We start from the raw sequence: 8,256 nt of genomic DNA on the forward strand, positions 1-8,256 counted from the left end.
AAGTCCCTCACACGTGCACTCATGAAGAGGAGCAACTATAATTCAATGAAGATGGAAAATGCATATGATTCCACAGCAGATGAGCATACGTTGATTGGCTGAACTCAGATGTTCTTTACATCCCTCTTAACTGCCAGGTTGCAAGCCAACATGAATGCCGAATGGCTGCAAATAACCCGATGGGAGTTGTTGCAAACAATAAACACAACAATAAAAGGATTTAACGCATAAGAAAAGAGTTAAGGGCAAAACGAGTCATGACCCACCAGAACAGGAAAGTTCTTGATCTGATAACCATGGAAGGGGGCGTGTGCACACAAAATAGGCCTTCTTGCTGCATGTACATGCCTGGCCACGATGAGAAGAATGGAACCCTCACAGAGGCCATAGCAACCTTAACAGAAATGCACACAAGCATGGTGGAGGAGGTGGATGACATTGCTGATGATCACTGATGATTTAATTACCTATTCTCATTGATCCCCTCCTGGTTGGCAAATGCATCCAAAGTACTGATAGCCATTTCAGTAAAAGTACGATTTGCCTTCTGTGTTCTAAGAACTGCAATAAGCCATGCAAAAGACTGCCAAAAAGGCAGTAGGAATGAAAATAGTTATACACTTGGATGCGCAAATGCACAAATATACCAAAACAGGTGACCTCCCCTGTGCCCAAGCAATGGAAAGCCCTATCACCCCTCCAGGATCAACACTTATTTTTCCACAGCGCCCTCGCAATTGCAATGAGCACTGTGTATATTGTGATTCCAACGGGGAATGCTGCTATATGACCTGGACTGTGGATGAACATGTTAGACATACAGGCTGCTTCAGGGGTGTGACTAAAATATGGATACCCAAGGAGCCTTATCTGGGAGAGTGGGCAGAAAGCCAGTGTACAGTGAGATGGCATAAAGAAATAGCAGGATATGTGATTTTCAGTGATGTGACTCATAAAACGAAACTGGCTTACACTCAGAAAATATATGAAAGGAAATTAACCAATCGAAAACCAGACAATGTATTTCTGTCTTGAATAGTGTGCTAAATAGTCTGAAGACTATGTAGACAGAGGTCAAGTCAGCGGAAACAAAATAGATGTTTACTTCAAGAACATCGTCCCACCATAACAAAACTGGAGACCGTGCTCCTGGTCACTAACCAGATCACCATACAAAAATCAACACAAAATAATACAGAATGACATATTAGTAGAAATATCATTTATTTCAACACATTAAAAAAGATTAAATAGTTTACAATACTTGTGCAATGTAACAAGTTCAATCATACCATTTAAGGAATAAAGTGCATACAGTGGTAAAGTGCTGGTACCAATCATGAGCCTCTACGACGAATCATCAAGAAATTAATCAATCTCAATCATTCTGAATATCAACACAAAAGGAGGCTGGAAGATAACCCCAGAAGAGTGAAGGATATCACTCCAATGGGGAGCTAACAGTCACCCAATGGTGATTAGAAAGTGCAAATAGCAAAAGTATATTAATAGCACATTCTAGACAATACCAATCCTCAAAAATAACACAAATCAGTTGTCATGATCCTGTACAGCATCCCTAATTTGTATTTCCATGTGTATGTTTTTTATATATCTTTGTGTATTTACTCTGGTATTTGGTCTTCTCGTATTTTGGATCATGACAACTGATTTGTGTTATTTTTGAGGATTTGTATTGTCTAGAATGTGCTATTAATATACTTTTGCTATTTGCACTTTCTAACCACCTTTGGGCGACTGTTAGCTCCCCATTGGAGTGATCTCCTTCACTCTTCTGGGGTTAACTTCCAGCCTCCTTTTGGGTTGATATTCATAATTATTGAGATTGATTAATTTCTTGATGATTCGTCGTAGAGGCTCATGATTGGTACCAGCACTTTACCACTGTATGCACTTTATTCCTTAAATGGTATGATTGAACTTGTTACATTGCACAAGTATTGTAAACTATTAAATCTTTTTTAATGTATTGAAATAAATGATATTTCTACTAATATGTCATTCTGTATTATTTTGTGTTGATTTCTGTATGGTGATCTGGTTAGTGACCAGGAGCACGCTCTCCAGTTTTGTTATGGTGGGACCATGTTCTTGAAGTAAACATGTATTTTGTTTCCGCTGACTTGACCTCTGTCTACATAGATTTTGCTTCCCCTTAGCCAGCGAAGTAGGGGACTCCCATCCACTGTTCCTTTTTAAAAAGTCTGAAGACGTCATCTTTAGAACTTGTTTTTGTTCAGTTTTATGGTTGCAAACATATGTTGATGATTCAGAAAATTTGGGAAACTACTTAGTCATGCTAATTTGCATAAGAAATCAAGTGTTTCAGGAAGTGTCTACATCCAATAGAAATCAAGTGTTGTTTGACCTTTAAGAAAAATAGCCAATTAGCTTACTAAAAAATAAGGTTCACATAGGGCAGTGCCTCCTTAACAGCAGGGTGTATCAGGATTACAGATATCAGTGGGACTATGATAATTGACAGACCTTCCTTCAATCTGAGAAGGCTTGTAAAAGCACTTCTCAAAGAGTTCTCTACGAATACTTAGGCATGCTTCTCCAATGTCTCTTGTATGATGCCAGTTTCCTGACACTACTTTGTTTAAGAAACCGCCTGCCTTTGTCCTTGTATGGACTGGCTTGCTGCTGCAGACCTGGACTTACTAAGAATTGATTTGCATAGCAATTATTGAGAGAGTATAGATCAAATGTATTTGATCTCAGGTATCTCTTCTACTGCTTCCTATATGTTTCTTTCCACCTGGTACTGCCACCCTCTCTGAGTTCCTTAATAACCTTCCCTTGTGTTTCCTGTTAATCTGCTCCACCTAGACCTTCACAGGGGTTAGACTTCCTACTTCTACTGTTTCCTATTCTTTCTTTCTTTACCCCAGAGCTATGCAGCCTGTGGCTCACCAGATGATTTGGACCACAACTCCCATGATCGCTCACCATTTACTATACAGGCTAAGCCTGATGGGAGATGTCCAAAATATCTGGAGAGCCAAACCTCATACATCTGTGCTCTACCCTAACCCTGTGCAGCCTTGTATGGGTGTCTTCGGGCATTGTGGACGTGGATTCCAACAATTGCATCAATGTGAATATTGACCATTATTGGACTATGCCCTTGTGATGGCAGGGTATTACCAGAGACCGATTCTCCCGAAATATGTCCTGCAGTTCTTCTTCTGTGCCTCATTCTTGTACCTGCTTTCTCTGACTCACCCACTAGGACTCACCTGTATCCTACCTCCTGCTGCTTCTCCATCTAGGTGCTTCATCCACTGACTATATCCTACAGGAACATGGTATTCAGTTGCGTTTAATATTTTATACTGGTACATCACAGCATTTACTGACTTACTGGTTTTGTTTTTAGAGCTTGGGAGATTAGGAGTTGGGTAACTTTTCAATCCAAGGGTTGGAGAGAGGGGTCCGTGGGGACCTGCTGTGCAGCCTGCAGCCATCCTGACATTTTTGTGGAACCACCGCTGATGGGAGCTACTGAATGGATTCACCACCTGATCTAGAGTTCTTGCAAGTCTCCATCACTTCATTCTATGTGTGTTCTATGCTCCCACCACCTCTAGAGGCTGTTGCACAGATCCACCTCCTCCGCTGGAGACTGCTGGTCAGATTCACCATCCGTGCAGGATGCTTTTTCTGGGACCCAACACATATGTTTGTGGCTTTCCCATGCATTCAGCACTACTGCGGGAGATTGCTCCATTGAGCCACTTGCTCAATATATTTAGGCATGGCACTATGAAGGCACCTTGCAGCTGGCACTTACTATGGCTTGCCTTGGACTGCCTTCGCCCCAATATCGACAACCCTGACCTTTAGGTATCCCAACCCATTGCTTGAGGGTTCAGACCCCATACCCCATGACCCTTATTCTGTAATAAAACAGACCATTTGGTCACATTTGCAAATCTCATGGTCTGTTCATGGTCTGTTTTATTACAGAATATAATAAGTATATGAGATATGTTTGTTAATATTGAGCCTTCCATCTCTTTATTTTTGCTAAAAGATCGGTGGTTTGTGAATACATGGACATGGTGTGAGATCCAGTTTTGTCACCTCTGGTGAGCATATTGAAAGGTAGCTTGTTGTTATCCCCCTTTCTGTTTCTCTTTGCATTCAGTCCTCCTTCAACAAGCCCCTACAAAAAAAGAGGACCTATGCTGTAAAAGCGTGCTCCTTCTTTTTTTATAAAATGTGTTTAAGTATGTGCCATGGGTTCAAAGGGCAAATCCAGAAATGTCCCTGTGCCCAGAAGGTTCTGGTTTCCTTACCATATTTTGATTTGGCCTTGCAGCGGTGCCATGGCACCATGGAGCAGCACTGAGCCAGGGCCACATGTGTAACATGAGGGCACGCTACCAGCACTAGGAATATTAAGTGCCATGCTACCACATAGGAAAGAGGGCCAGGGAAGGAATTGGGTCGGAACAAGACAGAGCTGCGCACCTGCAAAAATGGTCTTGCAGAGGCGAAGCGTAGACCCATGGTCCAAACCCCCACCAAAGTTGAGGAAACAATGTGCTCCGGGCTGCCTTTGCTCATCAGGTCAGCTGACAATCAAGTAACGAAAGAGTCCAACCCTGTAAACATGTCTCTGCACACATGTTACTGTCATTGTGACTATTCTGGGCGAGGAAATGAGCGCCATACCAAGTGTGCATTGCATGCTCAGAAGAAATGCACATCTGAATTAATGTGGTCATGCTTATATTCCCAACATGCACTTTGTTTTTATGCAAAGCAGCAGCCAACATCCTATATTCAGTGCACCCACCGTATTTGACATTAAGCCCCGCCCACAGTGACAATCCCGCCCCGCAACCCCCACTTGCTAACTCTGCTCCACCCATGAGCGCGTGAATAGAGGGGGGGTGGAGCGAGTTCCCCCAGTACATTTTGTCTATATCCAGAACTGAAGAAGTCAAAATAAACTGTGCATCTCAAAGCATCAACGCCCAGCGATTTTCGCTCCCCTGGTCCCGCGCTGGGTCTGTGATTATATTATAATGCACATACACGCAACATTCTAATTGTGTCATGCAATTTGGGAATACCTGCAGGGAGTGCATCTCGGTAGCCAGGGTAATCTGGTGATGTCACTCTCAGGGGTCATTTTCACTGCCTCTAGATCAGCTTTCAGATGATCAACATCTCTCCCCAGCTGCCCCTCCCCCTTTGCTCCTGGCTCTGTGCCCTCCCTCCAGTCTACTCTCACTCTGACACACACCGTTCACTGTCTCTCGTGCGCCTTCTGCATCCTTCCATCACAGTGGGACTCGCTGCTACTCCTGGAGGCAGCTGTCTCGTTCGGGGCTGGGGGGCGGGGGGTTCGGGAGGGTGGGGCGTTGTTTACTAATCTCGTTGCATGCTTTCCAGGCACCATATACATGTCCAAATCTTCATGCTGATTACCTCATGATATGTAATGCCCACGTCAGCATATAAGCCCTGAATTGTGTTCCCCAATAACCCACCTGCTCCCCACTGTATCAGACACCGTCCACGCCACGGAAAGCAATATCAGGCGGCAGTCGTTTGGGCGGTGTCACGCGGTCTGGCGGGAGGTGGGGGAGAGAGGGGACTGGTAAACAGACCCGCGGGCGCCAGCTAGTGCCAGCTACCACCCTCGCCAAATGCATGCCAACGTCTGAAAGCAGGCATGGCGTGATAATAATAGTCTCATAATGACAGTCACAGCAAATACGGCAATAATAATATGAACGACGTTGATAATAGCAGAAGTGACACCCTTCCTTCTAATCTAAAAGCACAGTGGACCCTTTCTGACTTTAATAACACCACATGAAAGTTGGTAAAATGAGGATTCGGGGATAGAAGGCGGAGTTAGTCCCTTAGAGCTGCAAGGTACACCAACATCCCAGCTGCAGGCGCTCAACCCACAGAGCGATTTTAAAATGTGTGTACACAGCCAGGTATGTCGTAGTGCGCTCAGCATGCTAATGGTGGGGGTCTTGCTATATCAATCACGAAAGCCCCCTGCAGGCACAGACTGCCCACGTGAGGGCATTGAGGTTGGTTCTCGGTATATCCTGCACACATATTCTAGAACTTTCTAAAAAGGCTGTGCCTGGCACCCAAAAGCGGTCTATTTTTAGTGGCGACACAGGCAGGAATGGGCGGAGACGGGGAGGGGGGGAAACAGATGAAGGTGTGACCAACGCAGGGGCTTGGGCGTGTAGGGCCGTCTCCCAGTCCTAGGCATCTTCCCAGAAGCTGCGCCATGCCTCCTGTCCCCTCTGCTGCCCCTTCCCATTATTGCTGACTTGCTCAGCTCCGGTGACTCGTGAGTCTCGTGACGTCCCCTGCCGTTTTGCCCCCCCTTCCCCGCGCATAACACCAAACCAGAAAGACACAAGGAGGCATATTGACCTGGGCACGCTACCCCAGCCCACACCTGTAGTGTATGCACCGAAGCCAATGCCCGCCAAGGGGGGTGTGAGGCACAGTCGGAGCTCTGAGAAAACAGCAGCGGCAGCAGCTGCCGACCCTAACTTCTCAGCGCCGCATCGGCAGAACTGTCGGCCACTGAGAAGGCCCTAGAACGACGATACCGGTGTGACCCCGACCACCCCCCGCTATGTTAGGACCCCACGGCAGCAGTACAGTCGCCACGCGCATCGTCTGCCTCCTCATCCTCGCCAGGCTACGGTGCCGGGGGAGGGGAGGGGGCGGGCACTGTGCAGCAAAACAACAGTCGCAGCTTCCCACTCCAGCTCCCCCGGGGCATGAGCAGTCCCCAGCTCTGGCAACTCCTCGGAGGGTGCTCTCAGCTTTCAGGCGTGTACATCTTAAGGGGGTGGGGGGCGCAGAGTGGTGACCTTGCCCGCAATCCATCCGCCCCCTCGCGCTTCGTATGACCAACCCGTGTGCCCTGGTGAGGGCTCGAACACTTGCACTGCGTGGTGGGAGGGGTGTGCCACAGGTGGGCAATTGGTCTGACTCTGGAATTTAACCCTTTTCCCCACAGTACCTGCCGAGTCGTAAGCTGCTCCCACGTCTGTCTATGGGGGGAGAGGGGGACGTGGTGTGTGTTCGACTTGTCCACCATCCCACGGGGAGGGGTGCCAGCCCGGGGGCCGAAGAGACATGATGTACTCAGATACTTATTTATGTCTTCAACCGCCACCTTCCACCCCAACCCCCCTACCCCCACCCCTCCGTGTGGAGGACGGCAGGTGTGTGCCTCGGTGCCCCTTCCCTGCAGCAGTGCTTGAGTCATGCCAGTCCCAAGTCACACCTACAGGGCATTCTGACTTTCCTTCAAGCAAGGTATGGGCTAATCTGCCCCCCTTACATCCCATTATGTTAAAGCCCCCTTTGAGAGTAACCTGCAAGCCCCAACCTAGGACCCTTCCCGATTACCTGTTCACAACCCCCTCACACCACCACGCGAGGTGCACCTGTGCGCAGTCCCCACATCTCCCCGCCCCGAGCGCTGGACCCATCACCCTCAACTGCCCCCCCCCCCCCCCCAACTCCCTTCAGGCCCACAAACACGCCCCTCCCCGAACCCCCCGTTCTTTTTTCCACTCACTCCAACCCAGGGCTGAGCTCTCACCTGGAGCCGGGCTGCAGACAGCAGGGGTGTCCGTTCTGGAGCAGCCGCTTTATGTCCCTACGAGGGGGGGCACCGCTCCGGCGCAATGCAGACGCCTCCCTCAACCCCCTCCCGCCATCTACCCAGTCAGCCCTGCATTACAGCAATGCGGTACCAAGCGGAGGGAGGGGAGGGAGGAGAGTTTAAGGGAGGGCAGGAGGGCGAGAGGGAACAATGTGGGCGAGGGCAGAATGAAAAGGAGTGGGCATAAGAGGAATGAGGCGAGAGATGAGCACAGAAGAGAAACAAGGGGCGAAAGGAAAGCGAGGAGGAAAAGGCTTTAGAAGGACATATGAGAGGTTGAGGCTGAGTACAAGGGTGGGGAGAAAAGGGATGAAATCAGTGAAGGGAGAGTAAGAAAGTTAGTATGAGAAGGGCAGGAAAGGAGTTCAGGGAAGAGAAGCGGTAGAAGGGGCTGGCCCAGAGGAGAGGAGGGCACTGTAGCTGGTATTTTTTTTTTTTAAATCAGGGATGGCGTTAAGAGTGGAAACTTCCAATACTCTGCAAAGGGCTATGAGATGACAGGAGGGGTGAGGTGACCTGATAGACAGATGCCCCCCCACTTCCTTGGGGAGGGGATGCAC

General features: G+C 48.1%; 1 protein-coding gene across 4 annotated transcripts in view; it reads right to left on the minus strand.

The window, feature by feature from the left end:
* Positions 1–7,768, minus strand: part of EEF1A2 (eukaryotic translation elongation factor 1 alpha 2) — a 142,318-nt gene extending 134,550 nt beyond the window's left edge. Inside the window, exon 1 of one of the 4 annotated variants that reach the window (XM_069650813.1) lies at positions 7,634–7,768. The gene's annotated coding sequence lies outside the window, so the exon portion shown is untranslated. Of the gene's footprint in view, positions 1–5,108; positions 5,345–5,528; positions 5,552–7,045; positions 7,069–7,633 lie in introns of those variants that run through there. The other 3 variants (XM_069650815.1, XM_069650816.1, XM_069650814.1) reach the window with 3 other exon arrangements.
* Between the last annotated feature and the right edge of the window lie 488 nt (positions 7,769–8,256).

This window comes from Ambystoma mexicanum, chromosome 3p (assembly GCF_040938575.1).
Source record: "Ambystoma mexicanum isolate Mex_15411 chromosome 3p, UKY_AmexF1_1, whole genome shotgun sequence".
Classification (NCBI taxonomy): Eukaryota; Metazoa; Chordata; class Amphibia; order Caudata; family Ambystomatidae; genus Ambystoma; species Ambystoma mexicanum.